Source organism: Mauremys reevesii, linkage group 1 (assembly GCF_016161935.1).
Source record: "Mauremys reevesii isolate NIE-2019 linkage group 1, ASM1616193v1, whole genome shotgun sequence".
Lineage (NCBI taxonomy): Eukaryota > Metazoa > Chordata > Testudines > Geoemydidae > Mauremys > Mauremys reevesii.
In genome coordinates this window covers 29,040,630-29,061,065 of record NC_052623.1, presented here as the reverse complement: position 1 = coordinate 29,061,065, position 20,436 = coordinate 29,040,630, and the positions used below count along the sequence as shown (strand labels likewise).

At 44.6% G+C, this 20,436-nt stretch overlaps 1 protein-coding gene across 1 annotated transcript in view; it reads left to right on the top strand.

Moving 5' to 3' along the window:
* Window positions 1-241: 241 nt before the first annotated feature.
* The window catches only part of RAB38 (RAB38, member RAS oncogene family), a 62,784-nt gene continuing 42,589 nt past the window's right edge, over window positions 242-20,436 (top strand). Inside the window, exon 1 of the mRNA XM_039507204.1 lies at window positions 242-330. The gene's annotated coding sequence lies outside the window, so the exon portion shown is untranslated. The remainder of the gene's footprint in view (window positions 331-20,436) is intronic.

Below are 20,436 nucleotides of genomic sequence, written 5' to 3'. Positions count from 1 at the left end.
TTTCACTTTTTGATTTTTGGTGAGCTCCCTCCTCCAATCCCAGAAAATGTCATTAAAATTATATTTTTCCATTAAAAAGTTCATTTTTTGAGGAAAAGCCATTTTTTGTCCAAATTACTTTTCAATCAATTTTATTTTTTTCAGCCAGCTTGACTTCTGGGTGTTGTAGTCTCTACAGCGATGGGTGGGAGTCAGTAACAACGAGCTATCAGAGCAGTGTGATATCACCATCCTATGCAGATGGGGCTGTTTAACTGTATGTTGAAATAATGTGAGGAGCCTCAACAGTGTTCCAGAGCCACCTGACCTCTGGGATGTGATTTGAACAACGTAAGATGTTAATTTCCTGTATGTTTAAATAACAAAATTGTGAACATGGCTATAGCTATGTAATTCTCTGCTATCCCTAGTGTGATCATTTCTGATTTAGCATCTTTTCCCTCAGCTTTACTGCTGAGCTTGGGCAAGTAAAGTCATGTGGGCTTGAGAAACGTGTTGTCTAGTAGTAAGAGGAGGAAATGGAGTCAGGATTCTTGGGTTCTATTCTGAGCTCTGCCAATGACTCTCTGTGTCCTAAGTCATTTAACCTTTGTTGTTGCAGCAGAACATACAGGCCATAGCCAGGTTGGGTCCCTTTATGCTCGTGTAACCCACTGATGAGTGTGTGTTACACTAGGCCCTATACAGACATATGATAAATGTCAATCCCTGCCTCAAAGACAATCAAAAAGACATGATGTAACAGGTGGCTGGGACAAGCAAGCTGGCTGAGAGAGGGTAACAAATATAATACAGTATGCACAAACCTCTCTGTAAATACAGGGCTTGCTACCGCTACCGCACCGGGCTCCTGGGCCTTACTGCGCCTGATTCACCCTGGCGTTATTCCAGTTTACACCTGTGTAATGAGTATAATCAGGCCTAATATTTGCAGAGTGCTCTGACAGCCTTTGATCCAGGCCATCCCCACAATGTGATCTTTATGGCAGCTGTCAGGCCCCTATTTGCCTCCCTGTGGGACTCTCTCTCTCTTTGTAATTTTAAGGCTGTTTTCATTGTATTTTTGTTTAATTATCATGAGCTGCTGGGGAAAAACACTTCAAAGGCAAAGTGTTTTTAAAATAACCACATAGGGATAATTTTCTGCTCTGCTCCTGAACGCCTCTCTGCAGCATATCCTGCATTTATTTGATAGATGGGAACTGCGGAGGAGAATGTGTGAACGGGAGCCATGGGCCAAAGAAGAATGTTGTGCAGAAGGTTAATGACCATTTAAGAAAGGTTCCAAATGGCTTTTGAGTCATTTCTCTGTTTGAATGAAGTTTTTTGTTTTTTTTTGCCATGAGGGAATGAGGGAAAAGTTAGTGTAAAATAAATAAGGTAGTAAATCTGATACAGGCTAAAGGGGAAAAAAATCACTATATGTCCAGTTTAAATATCCTGGTGATTCCCACTCGCATGTGCATGTTTAAAGTGATCAGCAGCTTTACAGTTGTGAAGAATTTCCTTCTCCATCCCCACCCCTAGAGCCCACTGGGAGAAGTTCACTTTCCTCTGGCTTCTCCTCCTCATTACCGACAGCTAAACTGCCTCCCAAGAAGCTAAACACATGAAATACTATCGTATCTGTTTACGTGGGAAATGAATCTAATTGCTACAGCTGCCACATGGATCTTGCATGTAGAAAGGTGGTCCCTGCAACTGCCAGTGAGCTGGGAGGTTGCCCTCATCTGTCATTCCTCCATCAATGTACGGTGTGAAGTGAACTACAAACAAGTTTAAGATTCCCTTGCTATAAATTACCCTGCAGCTGCAGGAGTGCAGATATTGGTGAATCTGTGTCTTTCCTCCTCCAGCCTCTAAAATGCCATCCACGGAGGAGCTCTCTGCCATGTTGTTTGTCATTTTTTTATTCCTTTAGAAGAAATTGAATGTAGTGCTTGGGCTGGGGAGGTGGGGCGTGGGGAGGGGGAGGGAGAGATTGACAGCCCAGCAGATTGAAGTACAGCATGGGCAACAGCTTCCCTATGCTGCCCTGCCAGTCGGCCCTTAAATTGACCTGAAGGGACAAATATAGCTCAGACTTCATTTAACAGGTGCCATAGAGTTGAAGGCCAGAAGGGACCATGACATCATCTAGTCCAGGGGTTCTCAAGCTCGGGGGGTCGGGACGCTTCAAGGGATTGTGAGGTAATTATATGGGGGGGGGCGGTTGTGAGCTGTCAGTGCCCACCCCAAACTCCGCTTTGCCCCTAGCATTCATAATGGTGTTAAATATATTTAAAAGTGTTTTTAATTTATAATGGGGGTCGCACTCAGAGGCTTGCTGTGTGAAAGGGGTCACCAGAACAAACGTTTGAGAACCACTGATCTAGTCTGACAACCTGTATAGCACAAGCTCTGAATTTTGACCCCGATACTCCTATATTGAGCCCAATGACTTTAGTTAAACTAAAGCGTTTCTGTTCTAAGAAAACCAAACCTTGTTTTGTCCTTCGCCTTGTTGCTGCTAATTAGTAACAATTGCCATGGTGGCTGTTTTTATAATGGGGATACTAGTCCCATTATTATTCATTTATTTATTTGTATTTTCAACACTCCTAGGAAAAACATGCCCAGATTGTTTTGGAGGAACCAACTTAAGGCTATCCTCTTTGCCTACACAAAGAAGCCAAGGACTGAATGAGCAGGAGGACAGTCACCCTTCTCCCTACTAAGGCTACATCAATCCGTGTTTCTCAAATGTGGCCACTGAGGGCTTTTCATGTGGCCACAGCCTCCTGGGCAATGATTGGGGCTGGAGGGGGGAAGCCTTGGTCCCTCTTCTGGGGCTGTCAGCAGGGGCTGGGCCCTGCCCCTCTCTGGAACAAAGAAACAGGCAGGTGGTGTGAGTCCCTCACCTTCCCTGGAGAGGTGGGGCTTGGGCTTCCGGCTTCAACCCTGGAGTGACGGGCGGTGGGCTCCATCCCCTGGCTGCAGGGTTTCAGGATCTGGCTGCGGGATCACGACCCCGGTACCCAGCCATGTGGCAGTGGGTGCCAGCCCCTGAGCTCACCCTCCCCCCCCATTGCTCCTGGTCCCCGCTGTGTCCTCCAGCCCTGGGCTTCGTTCACACAAGGCTCCAGTCGCAGGCTCACCACCACCCCATTGTCCCAACCCCGGCTGCCTCCCCAGCTCCTCACCCACCCACCCTATTGCATCTGGCCATGGCTGCCTCCCTCGGCCCACCATCTATCCCCCCATTGCCCGTAGCCCCCGCTGCCTCCCTACCCACCTCCCCATCCAAGGTTTATTTTGTCCTGCAGCTTGCCAGGGCTGAGTAAATCTGTTATGAAGTGATATCTGTATGTTTGTTAATATCACTTGTCCCTGCCTCCCAGCTAGCTAGCAATTCTGCCACTGTGAAAGAGATATTAACATACAAATATCACTTTTCACACAAGCAGACTTACTAGCTAGCACGTCTAAAAAAAAAAGCAACTAAGAAAGCAAAAGAAACAACAAAAAAGACAAGAACATACAAAGCCCCTTATTTGTTTCTATTCTGTTTAGGTCCAGTAAAGAATAGAGACAACCGTGCGTTATTTTATTGTTGGGTCTGCAAGAAACCCTACATAAATAAATTACAATGACTTGGACATGTATATGTGCATATTTATTTGTTTTTCCTAAAGTTAATTAAGTATTTTAGGAAAAATTGTCAGTGCGGCCACCAGCAACAGTTGGTGGCCGCACTCTGAGGCCACCAAAAATTTTGTTGTGAGACCCCTCTAGAGCTAGCGGTGTGATTTGCCTGCTCGTGTACCCAAACTTACGCTAGCTCTCGTTCAGCTAGTGCCAGTATAAATAGCACTGGCTCCCGAACCCTGGCCCCGCCCTCCCCACATGCCCTTTCTCCCTGATCACCCGCCCCAGTACTGCCCCTTTCCCCCCAAGCTGCTGCCCTCATGCCAGCTCTTCCCCCCTGAGGCCCTGCCCTCGCACCGTTGCTTTCCCCCAAGACCCGTCCCCCGACTAGCTCCTCTCTGTGCCCTTCCCCTGTGTTGCTCGCCCATACAGCTGGTAAAAAGTGATGGAGCCATGGCCCCCTGGAACCCCTGTTCCAGTGCTGCTGCCAGTAGGTATGTACTTGGCATGGCTCAGCCAGGCCTCTGCTGCTGCTACCCTTGCTTCTACAGCTTCACTACTATTTATACTCACACTAGCTTGATGAGTGCTAATGGTAGGATGTGTAAACGAGCAGGGGAAATCAAACCCCAGCTTGTAGTGTTGACGTAGCCTTAGTAGGGAGAAGTGTAACTTCCCTCCTTCTCATCAGGGCCGGCTCTAGGCACCAGCCCTCCAAGCATGTGCTTGGGGCAGCACTTTCCAAGGGGCAGCACTCCGCCCCCACTTTTTTTATTAATATTTTTTATTTTTTTGCTAGGGGGCGGCATTGCCGTGAGCCACTTGCCCTGTCACTGTGGGAGTCGGGATCCATGCCCCCTGCCCATCCCGGCAGGGCCTGCACAGCCCACACAGGGAAACGCCGCGCTGCCCTGGGGAGACTCGGAGCGTCAGCGGCAGCAGGACCCCTCCTCCCTCCCTGCATCCTGGGCCCCGTCTCCCTCCCTCCCCGGCTCCTCACACATTCCGAGCCCGGGCTGCGGTGGCGGCGAGAGGGGCTCCCAGAGTGTGTGAGGAGGCGGGGTCCCCTGGAGCTGAGCCCAGGCTGCAGCAGCGGCGAGAAGGGCTCCCAGAGTCAGGGCCGCCAGGCGGGGGGGGGTGCAAATGGGGCAATTTTCCCCAGGCCCCGGGCTCCGCAGGGGCCCCCATGAATATGTCGGAGGCTCCCCCCACCTCCTTCTTCTCCCATCCCCTAGTGTCTCAGCTGGTTACGGGGCGGGGCTGCGAGCTGCAGCCGAGTGGCGGGAACTCAGGCCCCACTGGAGACACCATGCCGCTGCAGCGCTGTCCAGGAGAGGGGGTAAGCGGCATGGTAAGGGGCTGGGGCCAGGCACCCCCCCTGACCCCCTTCCCCCCCAGCTCCGAGCCCAGCCCCTCTGAGCCGGGCACCCCCCCGACCCCATCCCCCACAGCCCTGACCCCCAGCTCCGAGCCCAGCCCCTCTGAGCCGGGCACCCCACAGCCCAGACCCCCAGCTCCAAGCCCAGCCCCTCTGAGCTGGGCACCCCCTCCCCACAGCCCAGACCCCCAGCTCTGAGCCCAGCCCCTCTGAGCTGGGCATCCCCCAACCCCAGCCCCCACAGCCCTGACCCCCAGCTCCAAGTCCAGCCCCTCTGAGCTGGGCACCCCCCGACCCCATCCCCCCCACAGCCCTGACCCCAGCTCCGAGCCCAGCCCCTCTGAGCCAGGCACCGTCCAGCCCCTCTGAGCCTGGCCCCCCCAACCCCATCCCCCCACAGCCCTGACCCCCAGCTCCGATCCCAGCCCCTCTGAGCCAGGCACCTCCCCGACCCCATCCCCCACAGCCCTGACCCCCAGCTCCAAGCCCAGCCCCTCTGAGCCGGGCACTGCCTGACCCCATCTCCCCACAGCCTTGAGCCCAGCCCCTGTGAGCCAGGCACCCCCCAACCCAGAGCCCAGCTCCCCACCCAGCCCTGGGCAACAGCAGCACCACCCCCAGGCAGCGACAGCCCATTGGCACCAACCATCACCATCACCCAGCAACAGCCCATTATGTAATTGCAAATGTAGACAGACCAGTAAAGCATTTAATGTTTTTAAATAATGTATTTAGTGTATTTTCAAATTATTACAAATTAATTTTTAATGTATTTCACTAGTTATTTTTTACATTTCCAAATAATTGTTACTATAGTATTGTAACTTTTTTTTACAGAAGGGGCCCCCGAAATTGCTTTGCCCCAGGCCCCCTGAATCCTTTGGGCAGCTCTGCCCAGAGTGTGTCAGGAGCGGAGAGGGAGGGAAGCGGGGTCCCCTGGAGCCGAGCCCGGGCTGCGGCGGTGGCGAGAGGGGCTCCTGGAGTGTGTGAGGAGGTGAGCGGCCGGCTGGGCTCGTCGGTGCTGAGCCCGTAGCCCTGCAGCCGGAGATCCTCGCCTTCCCGCCGGCTGGGCCAGGGCACCGTGAGGCTGAAGAGCAGCAGGTCCGGAGGGGCTCTCCAGGTCCTCGGCCACCAGCATGTCGGGAGGTGAGGGCGGTGAGCACAAACTGATCCACTTTGGCCACCAGCAGCGCCGCAAAGCCCAGGGAGGGGGCCATGTTCTCTGCCCCGCGCCGCCCCGCAGCTGCACCACCACCTGGAAGTACTCCTGCTCCGCGCCGCTCAGCAGCTCCACCCGCATGGGGACTGAGTCACAGCTGGGCCAGGGCTCGGCTGCCGTGTGCTGGTAGCGGATCCCACGTTTCGGGGGGAGCCCAGTGCTGGGGCGGCAGGAGGTGCGGGTGGGGGCACTGGTAGGCGGGAAGGGGAGCTCAGGGCTGGGGGGGGGCAGCCAAAATGTTTTTGCTTGGGGCGGCAAAAAACCTAGAGCCGGCCCTGCTTCTCATTCTATCCTTGGCTTCTCTCTGCAAGCAAAGGGGTAGGTGTTTTGCGCATGGACAACTCTCTGCAAAGAACTGGATTGAACCATCACATCTTGCTGTAAATGTGCCCAAAGACCCAGATACAATTAGGGCTCCCCTGTGCTAGGTGCTGTACAATCTCAGAGCCCATCAAGGTGTGCTGGGGACTGTGATGATATTGCAAAACTCTCTTGGCACAGGACAGCAAGTGGACAGTGTGAACAATTTTCAAAGCCTCCTAAGTGACTTAGGAGCCTAAGGCCAACTTCAAAAGTGACCTTTGCATGTCAGAGCCTAAGTCTTATTGAAAGTCAATGGGCCTTAGGCGCCTAAATCACTCAGCTGCTTTTGGAAATTTTGCCCTGGATTTAAACTGGTGACAGAAGTGAGAGCTCTGTATTTGTTTTCTTTAAACTGCTTTCGATGACCTGAATTACAATAAGCGACTGCACATGATGATGAAAAAGGAGTTGGAGACTCACACCCCTTCTGGGTGTGGCCCAAGGAATCTTGGGTGATCAGGAGGAATGCCAGGGAATTCAATTCCAGCAGGCTTTGCACTCATTGCTGGTTGCCATGGTTTCTATAGATGACTGTGCGCTGGGAAAAGACAATAAGCCCCACATGTTATGGCAGCTGGGAAGTTATTACTGATGGAAGGAATTAGGTTGGAGGTTTTTCCTCCCCAGAATGGGCAAATCCAATACATTGACAGAACCGCGTCTTGTACTCAGTTGATTCTGAGAGGGCAGGAAGAATGTGAGCCCAGAGCTTTCTAGGTAGGTCAGGCTGAAATGGGGACATGCATGTGTACAGTTCACAGAAACCTCCCCTGCTACCAGTTCTTCTTTCCTAATCATTTCATTCAGGTCAATTGGCTTGATCTTGCAGATGCGGTTTAGCATGAGACACAGTCTAAATTAATCTCTCCTTCGTGCTAACATCTTCGTAGCAGGAGAACTTAACCCTTTGCTAACCAGCTAGCTAGTTGTAGCACCTCAAGATGTGTATGCATATGTTTACATTTTCAGAAAACTACCCAGGCCAATATATTCCATTCCCTCAGTTAACTCATTAAGTACGTTCTTATTGAGGCTGCTTTTAAAGGATTGACTAGAAAAGGCCTTACTGATGTCATGTTGGAGATGTGATGAGTAATAAATTCAAGCAATATCGTGAGTGAAAAAGCGAGCAAGGGAGTAGTCCTTGCACCTGTGAGAATGTAGTAAGTAGATTTTTTTTAACTTGTCATGGATTCTTGCTAATTCCCAACGATTCTGATACTCTGCATGTAATAAGGGAAAGTCTTCCAAAGGATCTAATTATCCCCATTGAACTGTTAGTTAATAAAAAATGGATGGGTAGTTCTTGTCACCAAAGGAATTGCACAAGAATTTCCTTCTAAATCGTCTACAATAATATTGCTGCTGAGGTCGTGCTTTTGTAAATCAATTACAATTCCTCCTCCTTTCCCTGAGCCCTGTATTAACCTTGAGATTATATGCACATGTTTAAATTTCAAGCAGGATAATAACTGAAGGAAATTGCATCCAGTAGTGGGGAAAAAAACAATTACAATAAATTGGCTAGAAGGCTAAATCAGAAATATTAAACTCAACAGACGGAGGATAAAATACAAGAAATCTGACACTTGTTTTCATATTTATTTATTTGGTGTGCATTCACCTTGGGGAAAGAAGCAGGAAAAGCTGATTAATTCCTTATAGCTGCTATAGGCTGACTTTTCAGGCTTATCATTAGCAGGGTGTTTGTTTGTTTGTTTGTTTCTTAATTTAATAAGGAAACTGACCAAACACATACAAAACCTCCAGCGGAATCTGTACAAAAGAAGATCTTTAATAGGCAACCTTCCATCTCAAAAGATCACCTCAAACTATCCCCACATGTGCTGAGTACAATTCTGTTCTCTTTGTATTCAGCAACCAATTGTATGTTTGAGCCCTTGAGAGGTCACTTAAAACAGGTTTCACATTCACTTTCCATCTAGCTTATCTCCCCATCTAATCCCCACTGCCCTCCCCCGCAAAACATGAAAAATCATGGAACTAACATGAGATTTGCCAACCATCATATATGTGTGTGTTATATCTACAGCTGTTTGAAAAAACTTTGAAGGAAACAATTTACATCCAAGAATGTAGTTCTGCCCTAATTGAAATGCTTTGCAAAGTAGTATTAAGTTAATCAAAAGTACATTTTGGAGAAAACATGGGGAAAGAAGTTCATGAAACATTTCTATTTTTTTGTCTTGAAATAATTTGCATTTAGAATGTTTTCTTATTTTGTATTACATATTGTATACTATCAGTCAAAATCAAATCAAAATATTTTCAATTTTGTCTAATCAAAAGGTTTCAGTTGATCCACGTTTATTTTCTTTTTTGGAATTTTGCTTTGCAGAGCATTTTGAAATTTCCAGGTTTCATTCTGATTTGGAATGAAGTCAGAGTTCAAAATCTAGATATTCTGTGTGCAATAGAATTTCCATTCTCAGCACAGCTCCAGTTATGGCCCAACACCTGCCCTGTGTCTGCCTTGTTGTCACACTCTCTTCAGGGAGTCCAGAGCCATAAGCCATTGTGTTACCCCTCTCTCTCAGCAAGAGAGAGCTTTGTTGGCACTTAAGCTTTGTGACAGCTCCCTGCCACATCAGTGTGTCTGCCTAACCAGCAAACTCCTTGACACTCTGCCAATCCAAACCTTACCTTGCAGGTAACATTCAGTGAGCCCCAATTCCCAAGTTCCTCAGACATGTCTCTCTATAAAGAGCAGTCCTTTCTCTGGGCACTCACAGAAATATTGAAGTCTGCTGTTGCAAAGAGACATACACACACTAGCCTGTTAGCCCAACTGAGGACACACTCTTTACCTTAATACACAGCACTGAGATGGTTTATAGTAAAACTAAGACTAAGTTTATTGTGGAAGTAGAGAAAGAACTGACAGGGATTTGAAGGGGATTTCAATGCATGACAGTCTCTGTTAGCAAGAGTCAGGCTAGCTGTAACCCTAATAACACAAGATTTGTAGAAGCGAGGATTGTGTGAGGCGAGTGGGAAAGAACTGTGTGAGAAGTTGTTGCGACCGTGTGTAGATAAATATGGAATGTAGACTAGAGTCTAAATAAGTGAGAAAGATAAGTTATCAGGATTACCTATATATAAACAAAATGCAGCTGTTGCTTATTATTGTCTGTGTAGTGCTGCTTATTATTGTTTGTAATAAAGGTATAAATGCTTGCTGTAATTGTTTACCTGTAGAGAGACCTGCCTAGGAGGGGGAAACCCTGTGTCCTAGCGCACTTTCTCCCTCTATGCAATTGGTTGAGAATAAAGTATCTGACTTTGCTGCACCCAACCAGAGAGTTAGAACTATGTTTTTCTCCGACATTATTAACAAAGAACAGAGATTTAAGTTAATACTAAAGAAAAAGAGATAGGTATGGTTACAAACAAAACAAAAATAACACACTATCAAGTGCCTAAAAATTAGCTTTAGCAAGCTACAACTTTGCCTAAGCAGCTTTCTCACTTAGATCAGACCCTGAAGCCAGAGGATCTACTGATCACAGAATCAGAGAGTCCCGACCCCTTTGTCCTTTAAGTGATGGATAACTAAGGGATCCCTCCCCTTCATTTTATAGTCCAGAAAACCTTTGAAATGTATTCTTCTGAAGTGTATCCCACTGTAATGATGCTGCCTTTGGCGGGACACTTCTAAGAGTATCAGTTCAGGACAAATTGCTTAGAGCAAGGCAGTTACAGCCCAAGGCTGGGGTTTATCCACTACTAAGGCACACCAAACCAGCCAGAGAGGACTTTGATTTTACCCCACTGGCTAACCATAAGTCATACAAGCAATTCCCTTAGCCATTCCAGTTTCCCAGTATCACCACCAGTGCCACTCGTCCTGGGGATGAATGGTTATGAAAACCAATACCCCAGTAAAAGAAAAAAGGTTCTCCCGATTCCAGACCCAGGTTAATATACAAATTAGATCTTACTCACAAATCACACTGTTGCCAGTCCTTTAGAATCTAAAATCTAAAGGTTTATTCATAAAAAGAAAGAAATATAGATGAGAGCCAAGATTGGGTAAATGGAATCAATTACATACAGTAAAGGCAAAGTTCTTGGTTCAGGCGTGTAGTGGTGATGGAATAAACTGCAGGTTCAAATCAAGTTTCTAGAGTACATCCACAGCTGGGTCATTCAGTCCTTTGTTCAGAGCTTCAGTTTCTAGCAAGGTTCCTCCAGAAGTTAGAAGCAGTATTGAAGACAAGATGGAGGGGTTTTCAGGGCCTTTTATATTCTCTGCCTGTGGAAAATTACAGCAGCCAGATGGAGGCTGGAGTCACATGGGCAAGTCACCCATCCATGCATGACTCATTTGCAGGCCAACACCATCGTTTACATGTTAATTTGAACGTTCCCAGGAAAGCTCTGATGTGGATTGGCATATCCCAAAGTTCATTGTCAGTTAAGTGTTTCTTGACTGTGCACTTACTGAGAATAGTTCTTTCTCAAGAAGCTAACCAAATGCTTCAATGAGGCTACTTAGAATCAAAACACATTGAGATACAAGTACATAGCCAATAGTCATAACTTCAACTACAAAAATGATACACACATTCAGATAGCATAATCATAACCAGCAAATCATATGTTGCCTGATTTAGGGTGTACTAATATTAATTTGGATAATATGGGAATTAAATTTATTTAATTTTTACTTAATTTAATAATATCAATAGTAATTAATCATTAATATTAATTAGTATGGGTTCTAGGCTCGCCAATCTGTTTGATCAGAAGATAAAAGTTCTTGTCCTGAATCAGGCTCCACAGAATTTACAAAGGACCCTCAGGGGTACGACAGGAAGCTTACACTGAGACAGATTTAGCCTTAAAGCTTTTTATTAAAATCAATAATAGTAAGTAAATGGTAAAATAACCAGAGTTACAAAGTTACAATTGCATTACTGCTATTCAAAAGATACATATGATAATATAGTATTATATGCAACAAAGCTTTGGTTAACATACTCATACCCTTCCTTGATAACCTGGTGGTAAGTGACGCAGGAACAGCCTTGCGGTTCAGGTTTCTCAATTCTTGAGTGAGGGATGCAGTGCTTAGTCAAGTAAACCCTATTAAGCTTGGATAGCTCTTAGCATTTTCTAACTTAAACTTAAATCAAAACCTAATAAACAAAGAATAAAACTTAGGGAAACCAAGCTTAGCCTAGTTCCTTTGAAACTTAAAGTTTAAGAACAAGTATAGCCTACTAATAGTAGCAGTCATCGTAGATAGGCAGAATAGATAAAGTGGAGGAAGTAAGTGAGAATAGAGTAAAGTGAGAATGGAGATGGAGTAAAGTGAGAACTGGAGCTACTCTATTGAGGTGGGTTACCTCTTTTATAGGGCAAATGCTGGAAATCCTTCCTCTTATGCCCAAATTTCATTCCTCACCCACAGAAGTGTTAGGGTACACTTACCCCATAGGCTAGTATGTAGGTGCGTATTGATGACAGGTATGTACGCACATCAGTCTCTTGTGGTGTACTTGTTAAGTCTGTGGGTACAACATTGAAAACCCCCTATGCCATTCCCCATTGTCTATTGGTCTAAATAAAAGGTCATGGACATAGGCGTGAGTACTCATCTATTTATTTCTGAGTAAAAGGTCTTAATATAGATATGCTAACTTTGCTTTAGCTTAACATACAGGATATGGCCTGTAGGTCTCTTGCATTACAGCCAAACTTAATTTAATATAAATCTATAAATCTATTACAATAAACCAAATACTTAAACTATAAGAAAAGATATATATATATAGCAAGCAGGTTAGTCCTAAAGGCTACACATAACCTCTTTATAGACACCTCACATGACAACCTTTGTACAATATTCAGTGCCACTACAGGACCTTGATTTCCACAATGCCCTATTTGGTTCCAGTTTGTGTCAATAACATCACAATCCCCAGAGAAAATTTTTCTTCCCTGCTGTTTGTCCCTTCCTGTGGACTTCTCATCCCTCTGTTGTAAATGAGGCTTTCATTGTTTTAGTTCCACAATGCTTAATTTTCATTAAAGACACAAGGAGACAGCTACCTTCCCTCCTGGCTGGGAGAAAACCTGTTTCTCCCTTTGTTTGGTCACGGGCTGTAAAGCGTAATAGCAGTGAGTATCCATAATTCCTCCTATAGTATTAACACAGACATTTCACAATATTAATCACCAGTGTGACACCATCTTTCATAAAAGACCTTACTTGGTATATTTGTATACTACAGTACTATTGTATACAATCAGTTGATTCAACAGCTTATTCTTTGGGGCTCAGACCCCTGTTTTCCCAATGGGATGTCTAGACTCTGATTGTCACACTTGTATATTTAGATTGTAAGCTCCTCAGGGCCAGGACTGTCTGAACATTATGTCTGAACACTGCCTAGCAGAATGAGGCTCCATTCTTGCATGGGCTTTGAGGCACTGCTGTAATAAACATGATAAATAACAAAGATAATAATATGGAGGAAACTCAGGTCCAAGGTCTCATATACAGATGCCCAGCTTGTCAATGGTGATCACCACTCTATAACTCCTGCCCGCTTGCTGGCTCTTAAATTATCAGTGCCATAGAATAATAAATCTATACCTAAAAGCAGTTTAAACAATTTGAAAAATACTAACAAGCTGTGCATGCCCCAAGGCATAACTTCTGTTCTTTTACTCTTCTATCCCTCATTCTTCCCACCCTGCTCCATTTCTTCATTCTTCCTTGCGATGCTACAACTAGCTTAGTGCCAAATTCTGCACATCAGTACACAATACACATAAATCCTGTTATGTTCATCGGTGTCTGAATATCTGAGGGCTGAATTTGCTCCTTACATTGTAAGTCTCTAGGGACAGGGACTCTGGGAAGCTAGATGCTCTGTTGGTGTAAATTGGTGGAGCTTCACTGACTTCAGTTAAGCTTTGCTGAGTAACTCTGGCTGAGGATCTGGAGCTCTCTTTGAGTTGCCCGTAGAGGGTCATGAATACCTGTGGCGAGAACTGAGGATTAAAGGGCCACTTGGGTCATTTTACCAACATTCTGAAAAATATTATACTTTGTATACTGCTGGGTTTCTGATGTGTAAAATTCTGCCAGATTCCATACTCCTTTGGCTAGACTATATAAGCCACTTTGTGATACAGAAGTCATTCTGATTCCAAATATAGGCTCTCTACTAGGCAAAGCAGTTTCTGTAAAAAGGAAACCCTTAAATATGAGGCTGGAGAAATGGAGAGATGGACGGATAAGGTAAATTCATAGAATTAATGAGTTCCATTCAGGCAAAATAAAGGTTCTAATGAGAGTGGTGAGATACAAAGCTTACGCAGTCTTTGTCATGCCTGTACTGTGTCTCAGAGGAAAAAGTGTGACGGGGCCTCTGTGATAATCCTTTACTCAGGCCAAAATCCCATTAATTTTAATAGGAATGTTTGCCCAAGTGGAGAATGCAGCATGTTCTGTGCTGGGGATGCATAAGCTGTATACATTAGGGCTAGAATCTGGACCACGGTAGCAGCATGCTCTACCACTTTGATTCATGGCCTGTGTCAATGCCTACTGAAGTCAATGGAGGTCTTCAATCAGAATCATATAGAAGCTGTATTCTCCAGGTTAGCCAGGGAGAGCATAAAGTACCTAGCACAATGGGGTCCTGAACCTGAAAGAGGTCTCAGGGCTCTACCGTAGTATGAATAAAACCCATAGTAACTGGTTACAGTATGCAACACATTACACTTATTATCATACACCAAGCTGGAGTTCCCATCAAGGTACCATAGTCACGTCTTCCATGCCAGTGGAATGTCATGAGAATTCATTTTTAATGTACCAGGGGAAGGATTATTATTATTTTTTAACAATAGGCTCTTAAAAATGTTTCTAAATTAAGTTGTATTGAATCACTTCACTTTCCACAGAGGAAAAAATATAAAAGCCCTCATCTCTGCAGGTATAAAGCAATCCCTTTCTTTCTTGACCTTTCCCTTGCAAGAAGCAATGATAATCTTTTCAATAGCTCCTATAAATGGTAATCTAATGCACTCTGTGTCCCATAAAGGCAATAGGTATACAGTTCAATATGTCTTTGCTGCTTTGTAAGTAGTGGCAAGGGAGGGGTTGCCACCTCTTTAACAAGTGTCTAGATTGGGTCATCGCTCATGCTGTGCCTCTCTTGCATATTCTAATTTTACACCTAAATATTAGCAACCTGCTTTCTTATCAGGAGAGAATGAAGGCATAGTAACCACTTGGAGCAAGTGGTGGGTGATGGATCCATATAGGCCTTTGAACAGTGAGCACTGGAAAACTTCCGCTGGACTCTGGGCTAACGCTGGATGAAATTTTCCAAATTTTGATTTTTCATTAAAAAAATAAGTGTTTTTTTTTTTTTTAGAAAACTTTTCCCATTTTTTATCCATCATTACTCTGGGTCAGATTACCCTTCCTCGCAATTTGTAGAACCGTACCCCCCGGAGTAATGCCATTGACTTCAGTGGGATGGCTTGGATAGTAACACATTGATCCTTGTGAGTCAGAGTGGCAGAATCTGGCTTTCTGGCACTGAATTTACTTGGAAATTGCAGCAATGTTTGTTTTTGCACAACCTCTGTTGATATTTGTATGTGGTTATTGTCACAATTAAGCCTGTTGTTTCACATAATCAAGAAGAAAACATCTTTTTAAAAGATGAAGTTTCCATGATGGAAATTTATGTTTTCTAGCTTCTGGTAGGATTTGTCAGGAGAAGCACTGGCAATGATTCACAAATCCTTCACAAGGATTTTGAAGAGGAATGCAGTGATGTACACAGCAGTATTATCTTTATTTTTGCTATTGTTTTCTTTGCCTTTATGCCTTTCTTTAAACTTTAACATCTCATATCCATAGGCTGCAACACTCTCTCCTGCTGGAAAGCCATGGACAGGACTCACAGCAAGGAAACCTCCACCAGGACCTCATTTACAGAGATCTTCCCTGACTAGTCTGTCACTGATGTGGTAGGGCTTGCACTTCCTCCTCTATCCAAAATAGATTATGGAGCCTATCAGGAGCTCCATGGAAGGCATGGGATCCACATGAATCACTTGGGATCTGCTGGGCTTTCCACACCTTATTGCTGCAGCCTGTTAGAGGGCTTTCCCTTCACCCTCTCCCCTGGTTCTTGTCATGCAGACAGAAAGCAGAAGACCAGAAGTGAGGAGTGAGGTTGTGCTATCAGGGGCAGGTATTTCTTTAGCCTTTTAGTGTTTTACCTTCTTGCCCAATGCCCCCTTGCCCCTCCCGACTTGACCTTGCCTTGAGATAGGAGTTGAGGCAGTATTCAAGTGTGTGCTCGTATATTATACTCCCACCATGCCCGTAACACTTTAACTGTTCTTATCTGTTCCCATTATCCTAACAAACCCATCTGGCTAGACAGAAGCAACTTACCCAGTGTCTTTGTCCTTTGTTTACACATATTAGTAAGGATTCCTTTATTCACATATATTAGTAAGAATGTAAAAAATCAAACAGGCAAGCAAGACCCAAAATTCTATCTCAGGTGAAAATACAGGCCTGAATTCTACATTGTCACTAGCACTCTTAACACTGCCATTTCTACCTGTTAAAAAAGAAATTCTTTAGCAATCAAGAGGACATTGTTAACATGCTCAGGAGTTTACCAGTGCTCCTTGCTGGGATTTCTGTTCTTCTGATTCATTGTCCTTTATGTTCTCATGCTTCCTCTATCCCCTTAGGTAATGTGTAACAGTTCCAAAAGCACCTACGAGCAAAATTTAGGCTTATAAATCACTTGGGTGTTTTTGAAAATTTTACCAAATGTAACTGGGCTCCATGGAGAGGTGATTGCTATTCCTTAAGCTTTGGTTATCTCTTGTTTGACTGTTAGTGCCAGTGTTAGTTAATGGTGTGGATTTAGGCAAGTACAATATGAATTATTCCACTTTCGTCTTCTGTGCTCCATGGTTCCAGAGAGGATCTGGCAATGGACATCAAGAGTTATAGATAAGAGACTCTCCAGCAGGTACTGAAGAGAGGAGATTGTGTGTTTGCATCACTGCGGAATCAGACCTGTTCAAGAATTTATGAATGTCTCACCCTCTAATGTGAATACTTCTGCCTCCAAGAATTTTTTATGCCAGTAACGTCAACCAACCGGAGTTTAGCCAACACTAGACTTGCCCCTAAGTTCAATTTATCATTTGGAGAGTGGAGGGGGACAGAGAATAGAGGCAGTTCTGTGTAAGCCCCTGGTAAACCATCAGGGACAACAGAATTCAACTCAGTAGTTTGTACCTAACCATATAGCCCTATGCAGTCACATATCTTCAGGCCACTCTAGAATGCTGTGGAATCAATCCTGGAAAGTAATTACTAAATTATTTAGGTTTCAGAGTGGTAGCCGTGTTAGTCTGTATCAGCAAAAAGAACGAGGAGTACTTGTGGCTCCTTAGAGATTAACAAATTTATTTGGGCATAAGCTTTTGTGGGCTAAAACCTACTTCATTGGATGCATGCAGTGGAAAATACAGTAGGAAGATATATTTCCCCATGCTTATTTCTCCCTCACACACACTGTTACTCACACCTTCTTGTCAGCTGTTGAAAATGGGCCATCCTGATTATCACTACAAAAGTTTTTTTCTTCTGCTGATAATAGCCCCTTAATTGATTACTCTAGTTATAGCTGGTATGGCAACACCCATTTTTTCATGTTCTTTATGTATATATATTTTCCTAATGTATTTTCCACTGCATGCGTCCGATGAAGTGAGTTTTAGCCCACAAAAGCTTATGCTCAAATAAATTTGTTAGTCTCTAAGGTGCCAAAGGACTCCTCATTCTAAATTCTTTAGGTAAATGGCAAAGTCTACAAGAGCTTAGTAATAGGTTTTCACCAACTTTGGCTAGCAATGATGTTCAAGAGTTAGACACCATTAAGAGTTTAATTGTTCCTATGTGGAGGTTCTGGGGACTTGTCCACTAATTGTCAGTCTTGAGGACAATTGGCCCTTAATGCCATGGCCTGTTGGTAGAGCGCTTCCCTTTAACATCCAATGAATGTTCCATCACTTCTACTTGAAGCTTATAGCACTGAGTAAAGCCAGAGCTAGCAACGTACCTTAGGAAATTGATCTATGTCCACTTTTCCACTGGGCTACAGAGGACCATGCATTCCCTCACTGAAAGCCGGGCAGGAATTTCATGTTTCTTTGGAAAGGTTGTTTCTTATGCATCAGGTTGGATGCACTGCACCAGTGTAAACCTGATGTCACCAGCTTTTCATGGTTTACATTGGTGTAGCATGTCTACACTGGAGGTTTATTTTAACCAGTGCAGCTACATCAGATCATGGCCTGAGACAAGGCCTGAAAAGTTATTTTCCCCCTCCCAACTCTCCCTGCCTCTGCTCCTATGCTGATTCCCAAGCAGGGGCCTTCTTTTCTCTGGAGAAGGTAGAAGCAGCTGGATCTCTCACAAAGCCCTGATATACGCATTGCTCATGATTTCTCACATTGACTGTTGGCAGTCTTACAAATCCTACTTCTGGCCTGATATGGAGAAGTGTTAGAACAGGAAGCACAGATTCTGAAACAGCAGAGGGACAGATGAGACTCCGACACAGACAACTGCAGCTGGTTCCATCCCTACCATCTCTGCATGTGGCATTTGTCAAAGGGGGTGGCCCACACAGACATATGGCCCAGCTTGCACTGATTTACAGAACCCACAAGTTGCCACCCACAGAGCAGACAAGGTGAGCTAGGTAATAACTTTTATTGGACCAACTTCTGTTGGTGAAAGAAACAAGCTTGTGAGCTTAAACAGAGTTTTTCTTCAGGTCTGGGAAACATACCCTGAGCATCACAGCTAAATACAGCGTGGAACAGACTGTTTAGCATAAGCATACCCACAGAGCCATCAGTCATATGGATTATGCCCCACATCCTCCTAACAAACAGTTGTAGCTACAAAGGAAGGCCAAGAAATTCCATTATGCAGTGGAGGAAAATTCTTTCTTGGCACTTGTATCACCCCATTACCCGTGAGCAAAAGTACCACAATTAAGCCTCTCATTTTGGATGACTGTGTTTCTTTCTATTCAAAATTAAAATGATCTGATATTGGAGAAAAGTATGAGTACGGCATGGCTGTCAGTGGAAACTACCCTTACACACATTGCATCAGTAATATGATGTATGCAACCCATTGCCCATGTCCTGTAAGGTTCCAAGCTCCTCTTCTGAAGTGCCAAGTGGCCTCAAATCCCACTGGCTCTGAAAGGAGCTGAGAGTACTTTGTATCTTCTATGAATGGGTCATAGGACCAAGACCCTATATCAGTTTTCTTGTGATGGCTGTTATAAGACAGGCTATTAATGTACCCTACAGCTCCTTGAGGGGCTTCACTGTGCAGACAATTCCCTATGTGGTGAGACAATAGCAGCAGGGTACAAATGAAGCAAAGAAGATTGTATCTGATAGAACTGTATAAATAAATTGCACAAGTTCCCGTAGAAGTGGGCAACCAGTCTAACTCCTAACACAAATGACCCAAATCATTTTGCTGGATGTTCCTTAAACTGAGTCTATTGCTGCAGGTCTTTTCCTGTTGGGCAGAAGAATAACCCTAGGTTTTCGAAGCCATGTCTGAAGAATGGAGCGTATAAACTGTACTCCCTTTTAATATTGTGATGGGGGAGAGGAGAAGTTTCATTTATTTTTAGTTTCTTCACTTTGGGGGACAAATTCTCAACTTGTGAACATCGGTGTAGTTCCATCAAAGTCTGGGAAGTTGTGCCTGTACACACTAGCTGAGGATCTGCTCCTTTACATTTACATTTTTTTGAAAGTGATGGTAGTGCTGCCTTAGAGCCTGATGTTCTCCATGTAACATGAACAGTGGCTGTACAATCTTCACCAATGAGCCTCCAGTGTCTTCTAGAGGGGCCCCTCTCTAGGGATGAGAGGCTTCTTCAATCCACATGCCCATTCTGGCTGTGGTCTCTCTGATGAGATGCATGTGCTAATTGTGGTGGTGGGTCATGGTTTGGGCACTGATCCATTAGAAGCTTTGCCAGCTAATTTGAGACATAGCTATCTGGAGGGCAGCTGCAGCTTACGTCCATCTCTAACAGTACCTCTCAAGCCTTGGAGGGGGCTAAAATGAACTCACTGTTAGATGTCTGGTCCAAATTTTTGCTTGTAGCTTCATATTAGTGAGACTGAAACTAGCTTGATTGGTTCACTAGACTCACTTCAGCAATTACACTTGCATCCAGTTAATTGAATCTGCCTTCACTGAAGCTGTACTTTTCAGAATAACTGTGTACTATGGGCTAGTTTTACTGCTGTACTAGCCCCAGGGACAAGACATTTCATTTTTCTCACAGTAATATTGCATCTTTGTTATTAGATTTATCCATGACAGATGTCCTTCCCTTTATTACTTTTCACTTGGACCACTTCCATGCTTCGCTAGGTGTGCATTAAAATGCACTGGCTCTAAATTACAGTGCAGCCCAGCCACAACTTTTCTTTCCATTTACAAGTGGATTAGATCTGGGGTTTATACTGGCCCAAATCCTGATAAGTGGATTCAAGGGAGAAAGGGAAAAAGAAGTCATTGCAATGTCTCTTTCCCTCTTGGGAGACATTCATACTACAGTGATGGGCAATGATACAGGAACCTCCGTTGATAGGAGTGATGCACAGTGCTCAGCATCTCTCAGAATCTGGCCCATTTTAACTATGTTTGACCATTCCCGTCTAATTATTTTTCTAATAGGATGTAAGTTCTCAATCATTTGCCATTTGTAGT